The 25,002-nt window shown below is 48.5% G+C and overlaps 1 protein-coding gene across 1 annotated transcript in view; it reads right to left on the bottom strand.

Moving 5' to 3' along the window:
* LOC144738729 (carnitine O-acetyltransferase-like) overlaps positions 1-11,725 on the bottom strand; it is a 45,487-nt gene extending 33,762 nt beyond the window's left edge. The window contains exon 1 of the mRNA XM_078621723.1: positions 11,483-11,725. The gene's annotated coding sequence lies outside the window, so the exon portion shown is untranslated. The remainder of the gene's footprint in view (positions 1-11,482) is intronic.
* Between the last annotated feature and the right edge of the window lie 13,277 nt (positions 11,726-25,002).

Genomic DNA, 25,002 nt, shown 5'->3' with positions numbered 1-25,002 from the left:
TGTCAAATCGGCTGTTGATGACATGTTAGCCGCCGACATCATTTCTCCCTCCACCAGCCCGTGGGGAGCGCCGATCGTCCTGGTTAAAAAGCAGGACGGCTCGTTGCGGTTTTGCGTGGATTTTCGGCGCCTTAATAAAATTTCGGTTGCCGACGCATACCCGCTCCCACGGATGGACGAATCGCTGGACGCTTTGGCGGGAGCGCGATTCTTCTCCACACTAGATTTACTTTCGGGATTCTGGCAGCTTCCTCTGGACGATGATTCTAAACCTAAAACTGCTTTCCGTACACCGCACGGCCTGTTCCAATTCAACCGGTTGCCGATGGGCTTACACTCAGCGCCGGCAACTTTCCAGCGATTGATGGAATTGGTTTTGGCTGGATTGCAATGGGAATCGTGCCTGATTTATTTGGATGACGTTATTGTCTTTGGTAAAACTTTTGATGAACATCTCCAGAGGTTGCGGGCGGTTTTCCTAAAGATGCGGGCTGCTAATTTGAAATTTAAGCCCCAAAAATGCCATTTGTTACGCGAGTCGGTGCGTTATTTAGGGCACATCGTAGGGCGCTCGGGTATTGCTACCGATCCCGCCAAAACGCAGTGTGTCAGCTCCTGGCCGACTCCCACCTCGGTGGGAGAGGTCAGGAGTTTTATTGGCTTCGCATCATATTACCGACGCTTCGTCGCTAATTTTGCAACAATTGCCAAACCCCTACACGCGTTAACTTCTAAAGGGGTTCGGTTCCACTGGGGTCAGGATGAGGAAGCTGCTTTCTGCTCCCTTCGGGACGCGCTGGTGAAGGCTCCTCCCTTGATTTACCCAGATTTTTCGAGGCCGTTTTTGCTCGACACCGACGCGAGCAACACGGGTATTGGAGGCGTGCTTTCCCAGGTGGTTGACGGCGTGGAACGGGTGGTCGCGTACGGCAGTCGGGTGTTGTCTCCAACGGAGCAAAGATATTGTGTCACCCGTAGGGAACTGTTGGCAATTGTCTATTTCATCCAACAGTATCGCCCATATCTGTACGGTCGGCATTTCACCGTCCGCACAGATCATGCGGCACTGCAGTACGCCCTGAAGGTTCAACAGCCATCGGGACAATTGTCCCGATGGCTGGAGGTCCTCCAGGATTTCAGTTTTGAAACCACTTATCGTAAGGGCGTTCGCCACACCAACGCTGACGCTCTGTCACGGATGCCAACCGCCTCCGAATGCGCATGTCTCCTGGGGTCGGGGCGTTGCAAGCCAGTGGGGGACGTGATGGTTCCGGTCCTGGCGGCGGCCGCCGACGATGAAACGGTAGTCCCCATTGATATCGCCGAACAGGGGAGAGATTCCCTGCTTGGATTGCCCGTTGATGAATGGGGGCGCCTCCAGTTGGAGGATGCCTCCCTCCTCGCGTTGCGTCGTCGCGCCGGGGAGAGGGGGCGTGTGACGGGTCATGCCGACGCATGGGAAACCCATGCGGGCTTGCTTATGCATTGGGACGGGAAATCCCAGCGTCACCGGCTGGTGGTCCCTTCTGGCCTACGAGGTAAGGTGGTGTGGGCTGCTCATGAGCGCCTCCTCCACCTAGGTACCCAGAAAACACTCGCCTTGCTTCAGCTGAATTTTTTTTGGCCGGGTATGACAAGGGATGTCGCTGATCTGTTGGCGGCATGCCCTCAGTGTGCGCAGCGCAAACCACCGGCACGGGAGTCGAACCCGCCCTTACAATCCATCCAGGTCTCCAGAATAAATGAACTGGTCGCACTGGATATTCTGGGGCCATTCCCCGCCACCTCCAGGGGAAATAAATATTTGCTTACTGGGGTCGAATATTTTACGCGCTGGCCTATGGCCTGGCCCCTGGCGAATCAGTCGGCAGCAGCCATCGTCGACGCCTTTGTCCAAGGTTATGTCATGGACAAAGGTGCCCCGGAGCGGTTGTTGACCGACCAGGGTAGAAATTTTTCGGGGAAACTCCTAAAACAAGTCTGTGATCTCCTGGGAACGAAAAAAATTCGAACCTCCCCCTATCACCCGCAAACGGACGGGATGGTCGAGCGTCTGCATCGCACCATCACGTCTATGTTGTCGCAGCAAGTTTCGGACTCACAGGCTGATTGGGACTTACAAATTCAAGGGGTTCTAGCGGCATACAGATTGGCTCCCCATGCTGCGACGGGGTTTTCACCTTTCTTTCTTATGTATGGCCGCGAACCCGACCCACCTGTTCGGGCACAGTTGCAGATCCCCGTGCCGCTGGGCAAATCTAAATTGGACGATCACGTTAAATTTAACCTTGACAAACTGACTGAGGCGCGGGATGCGGCGAGGCTAAATTCTGACAGGCGTCAGAAGGCGAACGAGCGCCTCAGACTGGCTCGCGCGCACGTGCTGCAGTGGAAGCCGGGGGACAGGGCATGGCTGCACTGTCCCCAGGTACCACTCGCGACCTCCTCTAAACTCGTACGCCCGTGGCGGGGCCCCGTCGAGGTTATTGAGGTTTTGAGGCCTCAGTGCGTTCGAATCCAATGGGGGAGGCGCCGGTGGTTTGTACACCCCTCTAGGCTGAAGCCGTTTGTTGCGGTGCGGGGGCCCACGCCACGCACGCGAGGCCAAGCATGTGGGGGGTCGACCGACTCGGAGGGTCCGTCGCTGCTCTCGCCTGATGTGTTGCCGGCTGTCCCACCCACAGGTGCACCGGGAATGACGGGCTCACGCCCTGGAACCCCCACAGGTGATGCCGACAGTCGCGCGACTTCAATCGCGACCTCACCTCGCATGGGACAGCCGCCACCGGATGGTCCGCCGTCCGGGGTTGCCCCGTGTGACGGGCCTGCGGCAAGGACGCGCGCTAAAATGCGCAGACTCTTATAATATACAGCAGGAAGAAAAAGAAAAAAATTTATTTTCCTTCACGTGTCATGGTTACTGTATGCTGCGTCGGTGGTGTGCTCCTTGCACACTGAGTGTGTTGTGTTGTGTGGGCGCGGTGTGTGTGTTGTGGGTGCGTTGTGTGTCGTGGGTGTGCTGTGTGTGATGGGGGAGTTCCTGGCTAGTTGTACATACGTGCTTACGGATTTCGTATTTATGCGGGGGGGGGGTGCGTCGGACATTCCCTTCGGGGGTATGGTTGTTGTTCTTGTTGTTGTTCTTCTATTTGCATTTTGTTGAAAAAAATGAGGCACACACGGGGTCGAGGGGTAATTGTTCCTTTATTTGGAATTGTTGCAGCCGGGACGGCTGCGAGCTGTAATGGGGGGGGTGATGTAGGGCTGTTACGGGAGGGCTGTAAGTGCATACGATCCAATGGGTAACAAACACAGTGGGCGGAGTTACGGGAGTACACGGGGGGGGTGCCCGCAGCGACGTCCGCATCAGGCAGCCTGGGGGGTTGTGATCCTGTTGGGGGGTATAAAGGGGGAGGACAAAGAGAGCTCGGGGCTCAGTCTGGGAACGAAGGAGGAAGAGTGAAGATCCTCTAGCTAGAGCCCTGGACTCCCCTCGACGCCGCCCTTGTCAGGGCTGAAGAGGAGCGAGCCAGAGGCGTGGTTCCGTGAACCAGGGTTAGACCCTGGGACTCCGGAGACCGTAGCCCGACTCACCAGTGTCGGGCCAGTTAGCCTCCCCTAGCTCGTTAGAGGAGGACTTGGGGATAGGTGAGATTAGCTAGGGGGTATCCCCAGTTATCCGGGTGAGGGGGCCGCTACCCCCTCTAGTGTTGTCCTGTACCGATAAGCTGAAAATAAATATACGTGTGCCTCAACCTGGGTGTCCAGCGTCTTCACCGGTACTTCATTTTTAAAGGAGGCGGAAGAGAAGGAAACGCTGGGCTAGAGGGCAGCGAAAGGGCAGCTGCTCCGGGCAGCAGATGCGGCAGAGGAGAAGGGCAGATCACGCGGAAACCTGTGAACATTGAGAGGGCAGGTGATGTGTCAGGTGATGTGTCACGTGATGTATCAGGTGATGCGTCAGGTGATGCGTCAGGTGATGCGTCAGGTGATGTGTCACGTGATGTGTCAGGTGATGTGTCACGTGATGTGTCAGGTGATGTGTCAGGTGATGTGTCAGGTGATGTGTCAGGTGATGTGTCAGGTGATGTGTCAGGTGATGTGTCAGGTGATGTGTCACGTGATGTGTCAAGTGATGTGTCAGCAGACCCCACCAACTCTAACCCATCACACAAAACTAAAAGCAGTAAACCAAAGCCGTTTGCTCAAACGCTGATCCCGTATCGCCAACTGTATGCCCGACCTATAAGCCCAAACATCCGACTCTAAACCCGAAGCATAACCATAATCCCCGTAACCGTAAACCTTGAGCTTAACACGAACCTCCAACCCTCAACTGTAATCCCTAATAACTCCATGGCGTTAAGCCCTAAACCATAACCTAGAAACCCAAACCATGAACTCTAAACCCATCTGTCAACCATAAACCCGAAACATAACCCTTCAATCAAAACCATGAACCTGAACCCCAACTGTAAACTCGAACCATAAACACTAACTATGAACACCATTGGAACCTCATTTGCCAGTAAAAAGATATGATACTTGGTTTTTTACCCTTCTATCTGGCAACAAAACTGATGTGCGCCTTTTGGCGTCATCTGGTCCAACCCATGTGAGACTAGGCTCTAAGGAAAGCTGTCTCGGGTGTGGACCAATCAACTTCAAGGACAGTGCACATTATCAGAGTTATGTTTTTTGTTTGCATTATGACTGCAGGTATTGCGGTCTATGCAAACATGACTCCTTGTAAAAAAGGTGTCAGTTTTGTTGCCAGATAGAAGGGTAAAAAACCAATTATCACTAACTATAAACCCTAAACCCCTAATCAAACCATAAACCTGAACCCCAACTGTAAACTCTAACCATAAACCCTAAACCATAACCTGAACCCCAAACTCTAAACCCCTAATCAGAAACCCAACTCCGAACCAAAAACCCAAACCCCAAAATCCTGACTCCAAACCACTGCACTGTGCATCCACTACAGCGCTGTTATTGTTATCATCCAGTATCTAATCTTGATTTGAAGTTTTCGTGACTGCGGGAATCCATACTCTTTGGTTCTTTCGGTAAAGTCACGTAGGTAAAAGTAATATTTTAGAAAATCTTGTTTAATGGCAGAACTCCACGACTCCAGGAAGTGGCCCCGAAGTTTGCCATCACGTAAGGGGCCGTGGCCAATTACCAGAGGTGTGGACTCGAGTCATGTGACTTGGACTCGAGTCAGACTCGAGTCATGAATTTGATGACTTGCGACTCGACTTGGACTTGCATAACAATGACTTTGTCCCACCTATGAGATGTGGACTCGAGTCATGTGACTTGGACTCGAGTCAGACTCGAGTCATGAATTTGATGACTTGCGACTCGACTTGGACTTGCATAACAATGACTTTGTCCCACCTATGAGATGTGGACTCGAGTCATGTGACTTGGACTCGAGTCAGACTCGAGTCATGAATTTGATGACTTGCGACTCGACTTGGACTTGCATAACAATGACTTTGTCCCACCTCTGCCAATTACAGCCAACGTTAGTTGAGCGTGGACAATTAGACCCAAACCGAAACATAACATATAAAAAATAATTTCGATTTAAAGCTTTCCTAACTGCAGGGATTCATCTTCTTGGTTCTTTCGGTAAAGTCACGTAGAATGGAAATAATAAAATAATAAAAATAAAAACATAATAAAAATAACATTTCGATTTTAAGCTTTCGTGACTGCAGGGATTCATCTTCTTGGTTCTTTCGGTAAAGTCACGTAGAATGGAAATAATAAAATAATAAAAATAAAACTTAATAAAATAATTCTCACGACGTTTCGGCCACAACGCAAGCAGCCGTCCTCAGGTGAAGAACAGGTCTGTCGAGAAGACAGCGTCTGAATGACAGACCTGTTCTTCACCTGAGGACGGCTGCTTGCGTTGTGGCCGAAACGTCGTGAGAATTATGTAATTATGTTTTATTTTTATTATTATATTATTTCCATTCTACGTGACTTTACCGAAAGAACCAAGAAGAGAAAAAAGAATGTTTACAAATATATATTTTTATGATAGAATATAGTGTTGTCATCAGCAGAGGTGTGGACTCGAGTCATGTGACTTGGACTCGAGTCAGACTCGAGTCATGAATTTGATGACTTGCGACTCGACTTGGACTTGCATAACAATGACTTTGTCCCACCTCTGGTCATCAGTATGACATAAGTATACCAAGTTTGCAGTCGATACCAAATTGAAAACGACAACAGACAGAGTGAGTTAAAAGAAAGCGTGTAAAAAAAACATCTCGATCGCCACACAAGTAATCGACGATCGAAACGTCGTGATCTACCGAAAGAAGCCATAACCCTAATCCCCCGTGGTGCCCTTATAAAACTCAACGTTTAACCTACTCACGCCGGCTTGTGCCCGCCCTCACAGTCGGCCATATTTGCGGAATACACCACGCCGCCGTTGACCCTGCAGGCCATTGACCGAGCAACCCAACGTTCCTACCAGCTCCCTCCGCAGGAGGAATGTGTTTAAATGCTTCCAGGGCCAACAGAAAAATGTCTCAAACTTCATTTGGCGCTTTCGTGACAAATATCGTCTCACTATGAGACATCTCCTTTACCAGTGGCAAAATATAGTAGTAAGGTTTTTACCCTTTAAACTGGTACAAAACTGACGCCTTTATACAAGGCATCATGTTTGCAATAACCACAACACAAGCAGTCAAAATGCAAACAAAAAGAAACAACTCTGATGATGATAACAATATGCACGGTCCTTGATGTTGCTTGTCTCGGGTGTGGACCAATCAACTTCAAGGACAGTGCACATCATTATCATCATCATCAGAGTTGTTTCTTTTAGTTTGCATTTTGACTGCTTGTGTTGTGGTTATTGCAAACATGATGCCTTGTATAAAGGTGTCAGTTTTTGTACCAGTTGAAAGGGTAAAACCCTATTACTATATTTTGCCACTGGTAAAGGAGATGTCTCATAGTGTAAATGCTTACCCCGAGCTCTCAATACTCTGATAGTGCGCTGTCTTTCAGTTGTACGCCTTTTGGAGTCATCTGGTCCAACACCAATGGAGACTAGGCTCTAAGAAAAGCTGTCTCGGGTGTGGACCAATCAACTTCAAGGACAGTGCATATCATCATCAGAGTTGTTTCTTTTTGTTTGCATTTTGACTGCTTGTGTTGTGGTTATTGCAAACATGATGCCTTGTATAAAGGTGTCAGTTTTGTACCAGTTGAAAGGTTAAAAACCTACTAAAATATCGTCTCCCAACATACAACAAAAATGTGTCACATTATTTCTAGCATAACGCATCAGGCCTCCTGGAAGTGCAAACTTGCAGCGGCATTCATTAATTCATTAATATTCTTAGATTTTTTTTTCGGTAAAGTCACGTAGGTAAAAAAATTAAAATTAATAAAAGTAAAATTAAAATAAAATCACGACGTTTCGGAGGCAACACAAGCTTCCGTCTTCAGGTGGAACCGTCACAGCACGATTGCTGTATCAAGTGACTTGTGTTGCCTCCGAAACGTCGTGATTTTTATTTTATTTTTATTTTACTTTTATTAATTTTTTTTACCTACGTGACTTTACCGGAAAAACTTAAGAATATGAATCCTTGCAGTCACGAAAGCTTCAAATCTAGAATTAATTAATTCATCTCAGTCCGTGTATGTGTGTGTGTCTACCGGTCCTGGGCCTCCCCTAGGTCAACTCGGCCTCAAATGAGTACCTGGTGTTGTGGTGCGTAGTAAACATCGCCACTGGGGAGACAAATGTGGTCGTGTACCGTTCCGGCCTTCATAGGTGCTGCTCGCTAACAGCACTTGCCCCCGAGTCTGTTACAGGCTACACGGGGGATCTTTGTCTTTGGGGAAGCGAGCGCACACAACACAGTACGGAGTTGGACTGATGGCCTTAATCTAAGTTGTCTTGTGGTTGTTGTTGTTGTTGTTGTTGTTTGACTTTCATGGCTTTATTTTGGTGATTTCGAAAAGTGTATTGGTTTGGCCATGTTTGTTTGTTGTAGTACAGAGTTAGACTGATGGCCTTAATCTAAGTTGTCTTGTGGTTGTTGCTGTTGTTTGACTTGCATCCCACTGGGATTTTTGCACACAGTGTTGGTGTACGGTGTTTTTCCTGCAATATTTCGCTGTCTTTTCTTGGATTTTCTGTTTGCACTCAGTCACATATTCACTTTAAGATGTTTTCTTGTTCGTGTTTTTGTTTTTTTGTTTGTTGCGGTTGCACCCGATTCAAGAGCCGAATGGCTCACAGGGCTACACCTAATACATGAACTTGAACACGCACATCCAGCAGTGGATTGATCAAGGCACACGTGGCTTACACGACAGCGCGAGGTCACAACAGCATCCAACAGCAATGTTGTACTGCACCGTCTACGCTCCCCGGTGGTCTACGGCAAACGACAGCCACTGAACCGTGGCCCACCGCATCCTGTAGTGGGTAGACCACGGCGGATGGGTGGTTTGACACGCCGAGTTGAACACAACATCACACAACATCATCACACCACATCATCACACAACATCACATCATCATCACACAACATCATCACACAGCATCATCACACAACATCACACAACATCACACACCATCATCACACAACATCATCACACAACATCACACACCATCATCACACAACATCACACAACATCATCACATCATCATCACACAACATCACACAACATCACATCATCACACACCATCATCACACATCATCACACAACATCATCACACCACATCATCATCACACCACATCATCATCACACCACATCATCATCACACCACATCATCACACAACATCACACAACATCACACACCATCATCACACAACATCATCACACAACAACATCACACACCATCATCACACATCATCACACAACATCATCACACAACATCACCACACACCATCATCACAACAACATCACACAACATCTTCACACAACATCACACAACAACATCACACAACAACATCACACAACAACATCACACACCATCATCACGCAACATCACATCATTATCACACCCGGCCGTGTTGGCATCTTCATCATCCAGCAGTAGATCGAACATGGCTAGCAGCTGCTGCTGCTGGCTGCTTGTGGTGGTGATGATGACATGTAAACAAAGTATGAACTTATGATTCTAGATTTGAAGCTTTCGTGACTGCAAGGATTCATACTCTTATGTCGGTAAAGTCACGTGGGTAAAAAATTGAAATAAATTAAAGAAAACATTTAGTTGAAAAATAATAATAAATGCAAACATTTAGTTGATCAAATAAATGAAAACATTTAGTTGAAAAATAATAAATTAAAACATTCAGTTGAACAATCAAATAAATGAAAACATTTAGTTGAATAATAATAATAAATGAAAACATTTAGTTGAAATATAAAATAAATGAAAACATTTAGTTGAACAATAATAATAAAAAATGAAAACATTTGGTTGAAATATAAAATAAATGAAAACATTTAGTTGTTTTAATTTTTTTTTTACCTTCGTGACTTTACCGAAAAAAACAGAGTATAAACTTATCATTTTGTTTACTTTACCAGGTGTGTTAAGGCCCCCACCCCCCAAATTGAGCTGATACCTTTAAATACGTTTTCAGAAGCGATCACCTGGATATCGCCAACGATAATAGCTCAAAGAAAGTGGTTTCATCGTCATTATCCTGTGTAAATGTATAAAGTAGTAGCCATAAACTATACATTACTTCTAAACCTCATGTTTAGTAAGTAGCTACTTACTCTACACCACCACCAAGTCTCATGTTTAGTAAGTAGCCACAGACTCTACACCACCACTAAGTCCCATGTTTAGTAAGTAGCCACAGACTCTACACCACCACTAAGTCCCATGTTTAGTAAGTAGCCACAGACTCTACACCACCACTAAGTCTCATGTTTAGTAAGTAGCCACAGACTCTACACTACCACTAAGTCTCTTGTTTAGTAAGTAGCCACAGACTCTACACCACCACTAAGTCTCTTGTTTAGTAAGTAGCCACAGACTCTACACCACCACTAAGTCTCTTGTTTAGTAAGTAGCCACAGACTCTACACCACCACTAAGTCTCTTGTTTAGTAAGTAGCCACAGACTCTACACCACCACTAAGTCTCCTGTTTAGTAAGTAGCCACAGACTCTACACCACCACTAAGTCTCTTGTTTAGTAAGTAGCCACAGACTCTACACCACCACTAAGTCTCTTGTTTAGTAAGTAGCCACAGACTCTACACCACCACTAAGTCTCCTGTTTAGTAAGTAGCCACAGACTCTACACTACCACTAATCTCATGTTTAGTAAGTAGCCACAGACTCTACACCACCACTAAGTCTCATGTTTAGTAAGTAGCCACAGACTCTACACCACACTAAGTCCCATGTTTAGTAAGTAGCCACAGACTCTACACCACACTAAGTCCCATGTTTAGTAAGTAGCCACAGACTCTACACCACCACTAAGTCTCATGTTTAGTAAGTAGCCACAGACTCTACACCACCACTAAGTCTCATGTTTAGTAAGTAGCCACAGACTCTACACCACCACTAAGTCTCATGTTTAGTAAGTAGCCACAGACTCTACACCACCACTAAGTCTCATGTTTAGTAAGTAGCCACAGACTCTACACCACCACTAAGTCTCATGTTTAGTAAGTAGCCACAGACTCTACACCACACTAAGTCCCATGTTTAGTAAGTAGCCACAGACTCTACACCACACTAAGTCCCATGTTTAGTAAGTAGCCACAGACTCTACACCACCACTAAGTCTCATGTTTAGTAAGTAGCCACAGACTCTACATCACCACTAAGTCTCATGTTTAGTAAGTAGCCACAGACTCTACACCACCACTAAGTCCCATGTTTAGTAAGTAGCCACAGACTCTACACCACCACTAAGTCCCATGTTTAGTAAGTAGTCACAGACTCTACACCACCACTAAGTCTCCTGTTTAGTAAGTAGCCACAGACTCTACACCACCACTAAGTCCCATGTTTAGTAAGTAGCCACAGACTCTACACCACCACTAAGTCTCCTGTTTAGTAAGTAGCCACAGACTATACACCACACTAAGTCCCACGTGTAGTAGTAGCCACAGACTCTACACCACCACTAAGTCTCCTGTTTAGTAAGTAGCCACAGACTCTACACCAGAGGTGGGACAAAGTCATTGTTATGCAAGTCCAAGTCGAGTCGCAAGTCATCAAATTCATGACTCGAGTCTGACTCGAGTCCAAGTCACATGACTCGAGTCCACACCTCTGCTCTACACCACCACTAAGTCCCACGTGTAGTAGTAGCTACTTACTCGACCACCACTAAGTCTCACGTGTAGTAGTAGCCACAGACTCTACACCACACTAAGTCTCATGTTTAGTAAGTAGCTACTTACTCGACACTACCACAATGACCACGTGTCCATGATGGTACCTTTGCAAGCAGCAGCAGCAGCATGGTTGCAGGAAGGCGTTTGGGGGTCCCACTCGTCCCTATGCCCCCCACTCTCTGACTAAACTCACGTTGTGGGGGTCCCACACGACTATACTTCACCTCTAGTTACCGACTACCTCTGCAGCCCCCCCCTGCCCCCGGCTTCTAAGACTGAGCCCCCCAAACTCACATTGTCGTCTTTAAAGACTTGCGTTTCGCCCTTCGAATTTCCCACTCTTCATTAGCGGCGAGAGGGCGTGTCCGTTGTACCACGTGGCTCGGGTGGCGTTGTCAGGTTTTGAAGGTTTTTTACCTCTAGATTTGGAGGTTTTTGTTTTTGTTTTTCTTTGCAGGATACATTTAGTACTGGTAGGAACCTCCTGGTTACACCAGCCCACAGGGGATTATTGTGTCCGTCCGTCGTGCATCCAAAAATGGGAGGGGTGGGGCTGGGTGGGGAGGGTGGGGCTGGGTGGGGAGGGGAGGGTGGGGAGGGCCTGGTGGGGAGGGAGGGGCTGGGTGGGGAGGGGAGGGTGGGGAGGGGCTGGTGGGGAGGGAGGGGCTGGGTGGGGAGGGTGGGTCTGGGTGGGGAGGGGAGGGTGGGGAGGGGCTGGGTGGGGAGGGTGGGGAAGTGCTGGGTGGGGAGGGGCTGGGTGGGGAGGGGCTGGGTGGGGAGGAGAGGGTGGGGAGCGGCTGGGTGGGGGGGTGGGAGGGGAGGGGCTGGGTGGGGAGGGGCTGCTCACCCCGTGGTGCCCTTATAAAACTCAACGTTTAACCTACTCACGCCGGCTTGTGCCCCGCCCTCACAGTCGGTCATATTTGCGGAATACACCACGCCGCCGTTGACCCTGGCCATTGACCGAGCAACCCAACGTTCCTACCAGCTCCCTCCGCAGGAATGTGTTGTTTTACAAATTCGTGTTTTTTGTTGTTGTTGTTGAATGGCTCACACATGTTCCGTCCACCAGAGGGCAGCAACTCGCTAGACTGTTGACCCTTTGGCGTGGTTTCTCTGCTCCCGCATTGCGTGAGACCAGGCCGTGAAGAAGTCTCTGCTTTGATTTAAAGCTTTCGTGACTGCAGGGATTCATCTTCTTGGTTCTTTCGGTAAAGTCACGTAGAAGGGAAATAATAAAATAATAAAAATATAAAAAATAAAATTCTCACGACGTTTCGACTGCAACACAAGCAATCATCATCAGGTGTGAAATCCACAGCAATAAAAAACAAATTTACGACCATTTTATTGTTTAAGTGAGAATTTTATTGTTTTATTTTTATTATTTTATTATTTCCCTTCTACGTGACTTTACCGAAAGAACCAAGAAGATAAGTCTCTGCTTGTCTCAATCAGTTTCCAAGACAATGCATCGTTTCAACTCATCACATAATGTTTTGTTTGCGTGTTCATCACAATCACCGTGTGTGGTTAATGAAGACTTCGTTCCTTGAAAAAGGTTTCCATTTGGCGTGTGAACATCTTAAACACAACTGTTCTATCGCCAGAAAGAGTAATAAAACCCATCCTGATTTTTCATTCTTTGATACTGGCAACAAAAATGCCCCCTAAAACTCGCCACCCCGAGCCCCCCCCCCCACCCGAGCCCCCCCCCACCCGAGCCCCCCCCCCCCACGAGCCCCCCCCCACCCGAGCCCCCCCTCCCCACCCGAGCCCCCCCCCCCCACGAGCCCCCCCCCCCACCCGAGCCCCCCCCCCACCCGAGCCCCCCCCCCCACCCGAGCCCCCCTCCCCACCCGAGCCCCCCCCCCACCCGAGACCCCCCCCCCCACCCGAGCCCCCCCCCCCCCCCCCCACCGACACCCCCCCTACCTGCCCTGTTCCTCGTACCCTTTTGCGTGCTCATTTTAATCCCTACTCCTGCTACTTGTCTCGAGCCGTAACCCTTCTTCTGTCTTGGGCACCCTTTGCTCACTCAGCGTTGGTGTACACGGTGTTTTTTCTGCAATGTTTTGTTGTCTTTTCTTGGATTTTCTGTTTGCACTCAGTCACATATTCACTTTAAGAAGTTTTCTTGTTCATGTTTTTGTTTTTTGCTTGTTGCGGTTGCACCCGATTCAAGAGCCGAATGGCTCACAGGACTACACCTAATAAATGAACTTGAACTTGAACACGCTACCACACACACACCTCGTTGTTTTTGACTCGTATGCTCCCGTCGTGATTTTTATTTAATTTTTATTTTACTTTTATAAATTTTAAATTTTTTACCTACGTGACTTTACCGAAAAAAAAAAACCTAAGAATATTAATCCTTGCAGTCACGAAAGCTTCAAATCTAGAATCGTATGATCCCCCTCCACTTCCCCGTGGTTTCCCCAGAAACATTGACACGAGCAAACGGAACAAACGCCGAGAGACGCGGCGCGCTTGGATACTTAAACAAAGCGGAGAGACACGAAAGCGGGGGGGGGGGGGGCGACACATGGCTTGGAGAATCGATGCAAATTTTGAAATCCTTTATATTAAGTTCGCTTGCTTGCTTGCTTACGACCGTGCAAATCTTTGGGTCGTTTTTAACCCACTTCCCGTGATCCAATCGAGCTGACATTTTCCACAGACTCGTTGTGCGTGACAATTAATGTTCATGAATTTTTTTTCTCCAAAATTTTACACTTTTTTGGACAAACAATTATATTTAATTACCAATTGCTTAATGGTGGCAGGCAATCATCTGACCCATAGGTGGCAGCCATCTCAAGCCAGAGGACGAGAGGACTCTAGCCGCCACGCATATAAAGGATTTAGAGTGAAAAACTTTGTTTTTACGGGTTATACTTGTTAGACATCGGCCTTGCTGCCTGTTCAAGTGACCTTGGGGGCAGGACACGGCCAAAAAGTGAATTGGAAGTGCCACAGATTCACACACCCACACTCTCAAACGTTCACACACCCACTTCAGAAAATCTTACTCACACAGACAAATACCTCGCCGCCCCCCCGTAGCATTTATAAAAAGGGAGGCACGTAACACTGAACTGCTTAAAAAAACTGAACTATTTTACTGAGCGATGCAAATCTTTTTCAGAAGCAACCTGGTCACAAATGAAGAGTGGCTTCATCTTCTTGGTTCTTTCGGTAACGTCACGTAGAAGGGAAATAATAAAATAAGAAAAATAAAACATAATAAAATTCTCACGACGTTTCGGCCACAACAGATGAGGGGCTTATCGCGTGGAAATCTACAGCACGGTGTGTCGACCTTAGGACCGGTTCGGATAATGGTAACTTTCCGTTTAGTGAGCGGGAATCAAACCCGGGTTCCCACGTGTTCGTAGCGCCGCGTGCTGACCGATGCACCACCGCTCCCACCCTCACCAGATGAACTTACAAAATCTACAAACCTACGCTCGTAAAACCGAGCGAATGAAAGTTATTTCAGCCGAATATTTTTTGTAGTCCCTTCTCAATCTACCGCTTGAATAAAGGCCTCCCTTTCCAAAAAACAAACACGTGTAGGTAGGTGGTGGTTTGTCGTTTAGACCATACTTCACCAAGCTGACGATCAGTGCCGGATTAAGTATCATATGTTATAAAGGGGCCCTAAATAAATACATCGTATTCTTGGGTTTTTTCGGTAAAGTCACGTAGGTAAAAAAATTAAATTAAAATTAATAAAAGTTAAATAAAATAAAGTAACGTAGGTAAAAAATTAAAATTAATAAAAGTAAAATATGTTTATTTTATTTAACTTTTATGAATTTTAAATTTTTACCTACGTGACTTTACCGAAAAAACCTAAGAATATGAATCCTTGCCGTCACGAAAGCTTCAAATCTAGAATTAAATAAATCGTAAGTATAAAAAAAATGTTCTTGCGTTAAGTAACATTTCTCATTTGCTATACAGCCAGATAATACAACAAGTCGCCAACCTTAAACACCCAGTCGTTCGTAAAAGTTGAAGGCGGTATAGTACTATAGTAATAGAGCAAGTGTAGAATCACTGAACCAGAATTGACAGCTTGAAAGCTTTTAGCACGGGGCCCTTGACAGTGCGGGGCACGTAGCTACTACACGTGTAGCCACTACACGTGTAGCAGCTACTCCACGTGTAGCTACTACTACAACTACACGTGTAGCCACTACTACTACTACACGTGTAGCGACTACTACTACACGTGTAGCTACTACTACTACTACACGTGTAGCTACTACTACTACTACACGTGTAGCTACTACTACTACTACACGTGTAGCCACTACTACTACTACACGTGTAGCGACTACTACTACTACACGTGTAGCTACTACTACTACTACACGTGTAGCTACTACAACTACTACACGTGTAGCTACTACTACTACTACACGTGTAGCTACTACTACACGTGTAGCTACTACTACAACTACACGTGTAGCTACTACTACTACTACACGTGTAGCTACTACTACTACACGTGTAGCTACTACTACAACTACACGTGTAGCTACTACTACTACTACACGTGTAGCCACTACTACTACTACACGTGTAGCCACTACTACTACTACACGTGTAGCTACTACTACAACTACACGTGTAGCTACTACTACTACTACACGTGTAGCTACTACTACTACTACACGTGTAGCTACTACTACTACTATACGTGTAGCTACTACTACACGTGTAGCTACTACTACTACTACACGTGTAGCCACTACTACAACTACACGTGTAGCTACTACTACTACTACACGTGTAACTACTACTACAACTACACGTGTAGCTACTACTACTACTATACGTGTAGCTACTACTACACGTGTAGCTACTACTACTACTACACGTGTAGCTACTACTACACGTGTAGCTACTACTACTACACGTGTAGCTACTACTACACGTGTAGCTACTACTACTACACGTGTAGCTACTACTACTACACGTGTAGCTACTACTACTACTACACGTGTAGCCACTACTACTACTACACGTGTAGCCACTACTACAACTACACGTGTAGCTACTACTACTACTACACGTGTAGCTACTACTACAACTACACGTGTAGCTACTACTACTACTACACGTGTAGCTACTACTACTACTACACGTGTAGCTACTACTACTACTACACGTGTAGCTACTACTACAACTACACGTGTAGCTACTACTACTACTACACATGTAGCTACTACTACAACTACACGTGTAGCTACTACTACTACTACACGTGTAGCTACTACTACTACTACACGTGTAGCTACTACTACAACTACACGTGTAGCTACTACTACTACTACTACACGTGTAGCTACTACTACTACTACACGTGTAGCTACTACTACTACTACACGTGTAGCTACTACTACTACTACACATGTAGCTACTACTACTACTACACATGTAGCTACTACTACTACTACACGTGTAGCTACTACTACTACTACACATGTAGCTACTACTACTACTACACGTGTAGCTACTACTACTACTACACGTGTAGCTACTACTACTACACGTGTAGCTACTACTACTACTACACGTGTAGCTACTACTACTACTACACATGTAGCTACTACTACAACTACACGTGTAGCTACTACTACTACACGTGTAGCTACTACTACTACTACACGTGTAGCTACTACTACTACTACACATGTAGCTACTACTACAACTACACGTGTAGCTACTACTACTACACGTGTAGCTACTACTACTACTACACGTGTAGCTACTACTACACGTGTAGCTACTACTACAACTACACGTGTAGCTACTACTACTCCACGTGTAGCTACTACGACTACTCGTGTAGCTACTACGACTACTCGTGTACTACACGTGCAGCCACTACTACACGTGTAGCTACTTGTGCTACTCGGATAATCCGGCACTGGCGTGTACGAATTAGGGGGGCAGAGGTCGAGCGGAAGCCACAGAAACAATTCCCGGCAACTGCGCCGAGACAGGGCGAGGTGGTGGGTGGGTGGCTGGGCGGTGGTCGGCATGGGCGGGTTGATGTAATGCAACAGCCTTGAATAGCTTAAGGTGGTGGAGGGGGAGAGTACAGTCAATAAAACACACACACGAGGGCATCAAATATTAGTACACTTTTATTTCAGGTGAAAAAACAACTCTTGGGACGCTAAAAACGATTTTTTTTCTTCTTCTAGATTTGAAGCTTTCGTGACTGCAAGGATTCATACTCTTTTTTTTCGGTAAAGTCACGTGGGTAAAAAATTTAAATAAAATAAATGAAAACATTTAGTTGAAAAATAAATAAAATAAATGAAAACCTTTAGTTGAAAAATAAATAAAATAAATGAAAAATTTTGTTGAAAAAATAAAATAAATGAAAGTCACGTAGGTAAAAATGTAAATTAATTATTTTTATTAATTTTTATTTCATTTTTTTACCTACGTGAACTTTACCGAAAAAACTAAGAGTATGTAACTATATTTTTGCAAGGGAGACCTGGCAAGGAGTCAAAAAGAAAACCACCACACATGAGTTTTCAGTTTCATTTATGGAGGTATAGCCCTGTGAGCCATGCTGCTTTTGACTCTGATGCAACCGCAACAACCAAAAACATGAACAAAAGAAGATCTTCAAAAAGAAAACTACGCACAACTGAAAAATCCAATACGAAATAGTACAATGAAACAATAAAACCAATTACAATGATCAATGACATTCTTACAATCAGCTCTGAAATCAGACGGAGATATTTTAAAATACTGCCAGTGGCATAGTAATATCATCATCAGTATAGATGGTGTGGTAATCAGCCAGATGCCCACCCACCCACCCTCCAATATTGAGATTCATCTCGCACGGTTGGACCTAGAGCAGAGGTCGCAACCGGGTACCCGATACCCGTACCCTACCCGATACCCGGCTACCCGTACCCGGCCAGGTACGGGTATGGGTACCTGTTTGCGACCCTGGTGCGGCCGGGTACGGGTAGGCCGTGAGTCACTGGTGAGTCACCGTTTGTCACTCATTTCCCAACGTCTTGTCTCTTCTCACAATTCAAGTTCCTAGAATCAACCCCCCCGCGCCTGCAACACGGCTTCATCCCAGAGGTCGCAATCGGGTACCCGATACCCGTACCCTACCCGTACCCGGCCGGGTACGGGTAGGGTAAACTGCAGAAGAAAAATATTAAATAAATGTGGACATCTACCTAAAATTATATTATAAACACACTATCCTAAAAATACAGCACCATATTTTAATACTAAAGCAGTCACTGACTCGCAACAACTTGCAATCACAAGTGACAGAGTTAATTTCGGGTAAAATCAATGAAAATGTGGTATGCCGATAGCATAAAAATGAGATGTGATAGAGCAAATCTGAGATCAGATTTGGAATCAGCACCCTGAAATTAGTCTAAAACAGCTGCAAAATTCCAGGCCAGAATTTTTTTGTTGTTGACCAGTTTATAATCGACGACCAATTGTAGCTTACAATTAGAGTTTGGGTGGTAGAAATTCACCACCAACAAAAACAAATCAGCGTTCACCATCGTGTGAGACTCAGAGTCGCGATAGCAGCAGCCTGCCCTCTACACAGCGTGGGGTTTTGGGTGGGTGGCGTCTTGGGCCCCCGAAGCAATCATAGCCCAGCGCTCACAACAAACAGAGCCACAGGATAAGTTAGAGTCCTCGTGTTGCAAACTTACCCGGGCAGTCATGCCGGCTGGTTCCAGCGCAGCCGGCAAGCACGAACAATGGTAACCAGTCATCATCATCAGCCAGAAACGACGGCGATGATGGTTCTGGCAGGGTGGGTTGGTGGTAGCGCAGAAGAGCGACGCTCAACAAGCGGAGCGCCGGGCGGCTAAAAAAAAAAACAGCGAGTTGGCACGGCAAGGGGGGGGGGGGGGGCACAGGTGGTGGTCAGGGCCGGATAAAGATTGTAGGCCCCTGGGCTTGCAGGTACTGCGAGCCCCCCGCCGCCCCCCCCCCCCCATCGGAATATTTTCAAAATGCAAACAAAATTGAAGAGAAATAGAATTTATTTTACAGGGCTAACAAATAAAATAACTTTGCACTTAATCTCCAAATGCGATTTTTTTTTAATATATAAAACTATACATTACTCAATTTGTGAAATCGCACAGCAGCAACAACCAGTGCCAGATTATCCTTATTGCACAAGTAGCTACTACACATGTAGCTACGGGCTCCGCACTTTCAAGGGCCCCACGCTAAATGCTTTCAAGCCATCAATTCCGGTTCAGCGATTCTGCACTTGCTCTATTACTATAGTACTATACCGCATTCAACTTTCAACGACCGGGTGTTTAAGGTTACCGATTGGTCCTATTATCTGGCTGTATAGCAAATGAAGAAATACAATTACTTTAATGTTAAAGTTAAAAGTGTGCTATATTTACGCGTTTTTTTATTTAGGTCCCACTTGGCTTAATCCGAGATTAAGCCCCCACGCCTTGACCCGGCCCCGATGGTGGTGCATCGGCCGGGTCATCTCAGTCGGTCAACCCCACGGCACCTGCTGGATCTGTCCCGTGACCTCCTCCTGCACCTAGCCTGGCACAGTAGGGGACACAGCTGGTGGTGCATCGGCCGGGTCATCTCAGTCGGTCAACCCCATGGCACCTGCTGGGTCTGTCCCGTGACCTCCTCCTGCACCTAGCCTGGCACAGTAGGAGACACAGCTGGTGGTGCATCGGCCGGGTCATCTCAGTCGGTCAACCCCACGGCACCTGCTGGGTCTGTCCCGTGACCTCCTCCTGCACCTAGCCTGGCACAGTAGGGGACACAGCTGGTGGTGCATCGGCCGGGTCATCTCAGTCGGTCAACCCCATGGCACCTGCTGGGTCTGTCCCGTGACCTCCTCCTGCACCTAGCCTGGCACAGTAGGAGACACAGCTGGTGGTGCATCGGCCGGGTCATCTCAGTCAGTCAACCCCACGGCACCTGCTGGGTCTGTCCCGTGACCTCCTCCTGCACCTAGCCTGGCACAGTAGGGGACACAGCTGGTGGTGCATCGGCCGGGTCATCTCAGTCGGTCAACCCCACGGCACCTGCTGGGTCTGTCCCGTGACCTCGTGCCAGCGAGCGTTCGACACCACGTGGCCTCGACGTGCACCTAGCCTGGCACAAGCGCCGTGGCGACGTCACCGCCGCTTAATTGGCGATTGTTAGTGGGGGTGGGGGGAGGGCACTCGTGCCCCGCCAGCAAGGCGGCGTTCCTGAGTTCGATTCCAGACCTCGGTCACCCCTTTGTGCGTGGAGTTTCCCACGCCAGCCACACCCCTGTTCAGGAGGAGTTTGCTCCCGGTAACCCGGTTTCCTCGCTTAGCTTAAAAAAAGCAATAGAAACTTGCACACAATGTAACCGGTATTTAACGAAACATCCAAATGCGATTTTTTTTAAAATATGAAATTGTACATTAATCAATTTGTGAAATCGCACAGCAGCAACCAGTGCCAGATTATCCTTATTGCAAAAGTACTTTGAATGGATGTACAGTACTCTCCAACACACAACCGGTTAGTGCTGAACTAGTATACGACATTATACACTACACTATAATTTAAATGTTGTAGTGGGTTTACTCTCCAACACACAATCGGTTAGTGCTGAACTAGTATACTAGACTATACACTACTTTACACTACACTATACACTACTATACACTCGAATTGTAAATGTTGTCGTGGATGTACTCTCCAACACACAACCGGTTAGTACTGAAAGAGTATACTACACTATACACTACACTATAATTGTAAATGTTGTAGTGGGTTTACTCTCCAACAGACACACCGGTTCGTGCTGAAATTATATACCACACTATACACTACTATACACTACACTATGCACTACTTTACACTACACTATACAATACTTTACACTACACTATACACTACTATACACTATAATTGTAAATGTTGTAGTGAATGTACTCTGCAATACATCAGTTAGCGCTGAACTAATATACCACACTATACACTACTTTACACTATACTATACACTACTATACACTACACTCTACACTACTTTACACTACACTATACACTACTATACACTACAGTATACACTACTTTACACTACACTATACACTACACACCACACTATACACTACACTACACACTACTATACACTTCACTATACACTACACTATACACTACTAAACACTACACTATACACTACACACCACACTATACACTACACTATACACTACACTATACACTACACACCACACTATACACTACACTACACACTACTATACACTTCACTATACACTACACTATACACTACTAAACACTACACTATACACTACACACCACACTATACACTACACTACACACTACACTATACACTACACTATATACACTACACACCACACTATACACCACACTATACACTACACTATACACTACACAACACACCACACTATACACCACACTATACACTACACAACACACCACACTATACACTACACTATACACTACACTATACACTACACAACACACCACACTATACACTACACTATACACTATAATTGTAAATGTTGTAGTGGATGTACTCTGCAACACATCGGTTAGTGCTCAACTAGTAACTAATTGCCCCGTTTCGTTTACGTGACAAACCTTTACAACAACAACAACCGATAATACAAAAACACGATAGGAGTGCAGAATCAGAATAAAAATAGTTACTGATACTGGAGGAGGAATTCGATCAGCTACGAAGCAAAGTATCGGAAAAGTCAAACAAATCACTTAACACAAACATACAAAGTAAACACAGCTATTTTTTCTCACCAGGTAAATCCCACTGAGCTATTAGCGTTAACATTCTTGAGAAGCGACCTGACCACAAATTATAGTTCAACGAAGCGGCTTATCGTGGGGAAATTTATAGCAGGAAATATAACCTCAATAATATAGACGCAACATCGATTCTAAACGTGTGGGGGAGGGGGGGGAAATCCCGAAGGACCCGGAAAAACTAAAAGAGCAACCACGCAGAAAAACACCACGAGGTTTGCTGCTGTGAGCGTGCAACTCGTCTGAGACAGATCACGATGCAGTTTCCCCCCCCAAGCCCCCACCCACTCTTCACCCCCCACCCCCCTCACCCCCCCCCTTCACCCTCCCCTTCCACCCTCCCCCCCACCCCCCCCTTCACCAACCCCACCCCCCCTTCGCCCCCCCACCCACTCTTCACCCCCCACCCCCCTCACCCCCCCCCTTCACCCTCCACCCTCCCCCCACCACCCCCTTCACCAACCCCACCCCCCCTTCGCCCCCCCACCCACTCTTCACCCCCCACCCCCCTCACCCCCCCCCTTCACCCTCCCCTTCCACCCTCCCCCCACCCCCCCCTTCACCAACCCCACCCCCCCTTCGCCCCCCCACCCACTCTTCACCCCCCACCCCCCTCACCCCCCCCTTCACCCTCCACCCTCCCCCCACCACCCCCTTCACCAACCCCACCCCCCCTTCGCCCCCCCACCCACTCTTCACCCCCCACCCCCCCTCACCCCCCCCCCTTCACCCTCCCCTTCCACCCTCCCCCCACCCCCCCCTTCACCAACCCCACCCCCCCTTCGCCCCCCCACCCACTCTTCACCCCCCACCCCCCTCACCCCCCCCTTCACCCTCCACCCTCCCCCCACCACCCCCCTTCACCAACCCCACCCCCCCTTCGCCCCCCCACCCACTCTTCACCCCCCACCCCCCTCACCCCCCCCCTTCACCCTCCCCTTCCACCCTCCTCCCACCCCCCCTTCACCAACCCCACCCCCCACCCCCCCTTCACCCCCCCCACCCACTCTTCACCCCCCACCCCCCCTTAACCCCCCCCACCCCCTCTTCACCAACACCCCTCTTCCCCCCTTCACCCACCCCCCCCCTCTTCACCCCCCCACCCCTCCTTCACCAACCCCCCCACCCCCCCCCCACCTCCTCTTCACCCCCCCCACCCCTCCTTCACCAACACCCCCTACCCCCCTTCACCCCCCCCCACCCCCTCTTCACCAACCCCCCCCACCCCCCTTCTCCCTCCCCCCCCTTCACCAACCCCACCCCCCCTTCACCCCCCCACCCACTCTTCACCCCCCACCCCCCTCACCCCCCCCTTCACCCTCCACCCTCCCCCCACCACCCCCTTCACCAACCCCACCCCCCCTTCGCCCCCCCACCCACTCTTCACCCCCCACCCCCCTCACCCCCCCCCTTCACCCTCCCCTTCCACCCTCCTCCCACCCCCCCTTCACCAACCCCACCCCCCACCCCCCCTTCACCCCCCCACCCACTCTTCACCCCCCACCCCCCCTTAACCCCCCCCACCCCCTCTTCACCAACACCCCTCTTCCCCCCTTCACCCACCCCCCCCTCTTCACCCCCCCACCCCTCCTTCACCAACCCCCCCACCCCCCCCCCACCTCCTCTTCACCCCCCCCACCCCTCCTTCACCAACACCCCCTACCCCCTTCACCCCCCCCCCACCCCCTCTTCACCAACCCCCCCCACCCCCCTTCTCCCTCCCCCCCCTTCACCAACCCCACCCCCCCTTCACCCCCCCACCCACTCTTCATCAACACCCCCCACCCCGTTTTCACCTCCCCCACCCCCTCTTAACCAACACCCCCCCACCCCCCTCACCCCCCCCCTTCACCCTCCCCCCACCCTCTCTTCACACCCCCCCACCCCCTCTTCACCAACACCCCCACCCCCCCTTCACCCCCCCCCCACCCTCTCTTCACCCCCCCCACCCTCTCTTCACCCCCCCCCACCCTCTCTTCACCCCCCCACCCCCCTTCATCCCCCCCTTCACCAACCCCACCCCCCTTCACCCCCCCACCCACTTTTCATCAACACCCCCCACCCCCTTTTCACCCCCCACCCCCTCTTCACCAACCCCCCCCCACCCCCCTTCACCCTCCCCCACCCCCCCTTTACCAACCCCACCCCCCCTTCACCCCCCCACCCACTCTTCATCAACACCCCCCACCCCCTTTTCACCCCCTCTTAACCGACCACCCCACCCCCCCTTCACCACCCCCACCCCCTCTTCATCAACCCCCCACCCCCCCTTCACCCCCACCCCCTTTTCACCAACCCCGCCTACCCTCCCTCACCAACAACCCCACCCCCCGACCGGAAGCGCCTTATAAGGGCACCGCCAGCGATGAGCGTGGGCGGGGGGGATTCCGGTCGGTGACGTCACCGCCGCTGGGGATATCCGGCGCCGGTGACGTCACCGCTTCCGTTTCTCAGAATCGGGGGAATTGAGTCACTTGGGCAGTCGGCACCAGCTGTGGTCTATCCATTGCTGGATGAAGCCCCCCCACACATCTCCCACCCCCCAAAAGGTGTAGCAATCTCTCACACCAACCATCCTGTGGCCTCAACAGAATGTTATATATTCATTCTAGATTTGAAGCTTTCGTGACTGCAAGCATTCATATTCTTAGGTTTTTTCGGTAAAGTCACGTAGGTAAAACATTTAAATTAATAAAATAAAAATCACGACGTTTCGGAGGCAACACAAGCTTCCGTCTTCAGGTGGAACCGTCACAGCCAC

The sequence above is a fragment of the Lampetra planeri genome, unplaced genomic scaffold (assembly GCF_965212315.1).
Source record: "Lampetra planeri unplaced genomic scaffold, kcLamPlan1.2.h2 scaffold_114, whole genome shotgun sequence".
NCBI lineage: Eukaryota > Metazoa > Chordata > Hyperoartia > Petromyzontiformes > Petromyzontidae > Lampetra > Lampetra planeri.
Note: the sequence above shows the minus strand (reverse complement) of the source record. Positions and strands in the feature narration are given on the sequence as shown.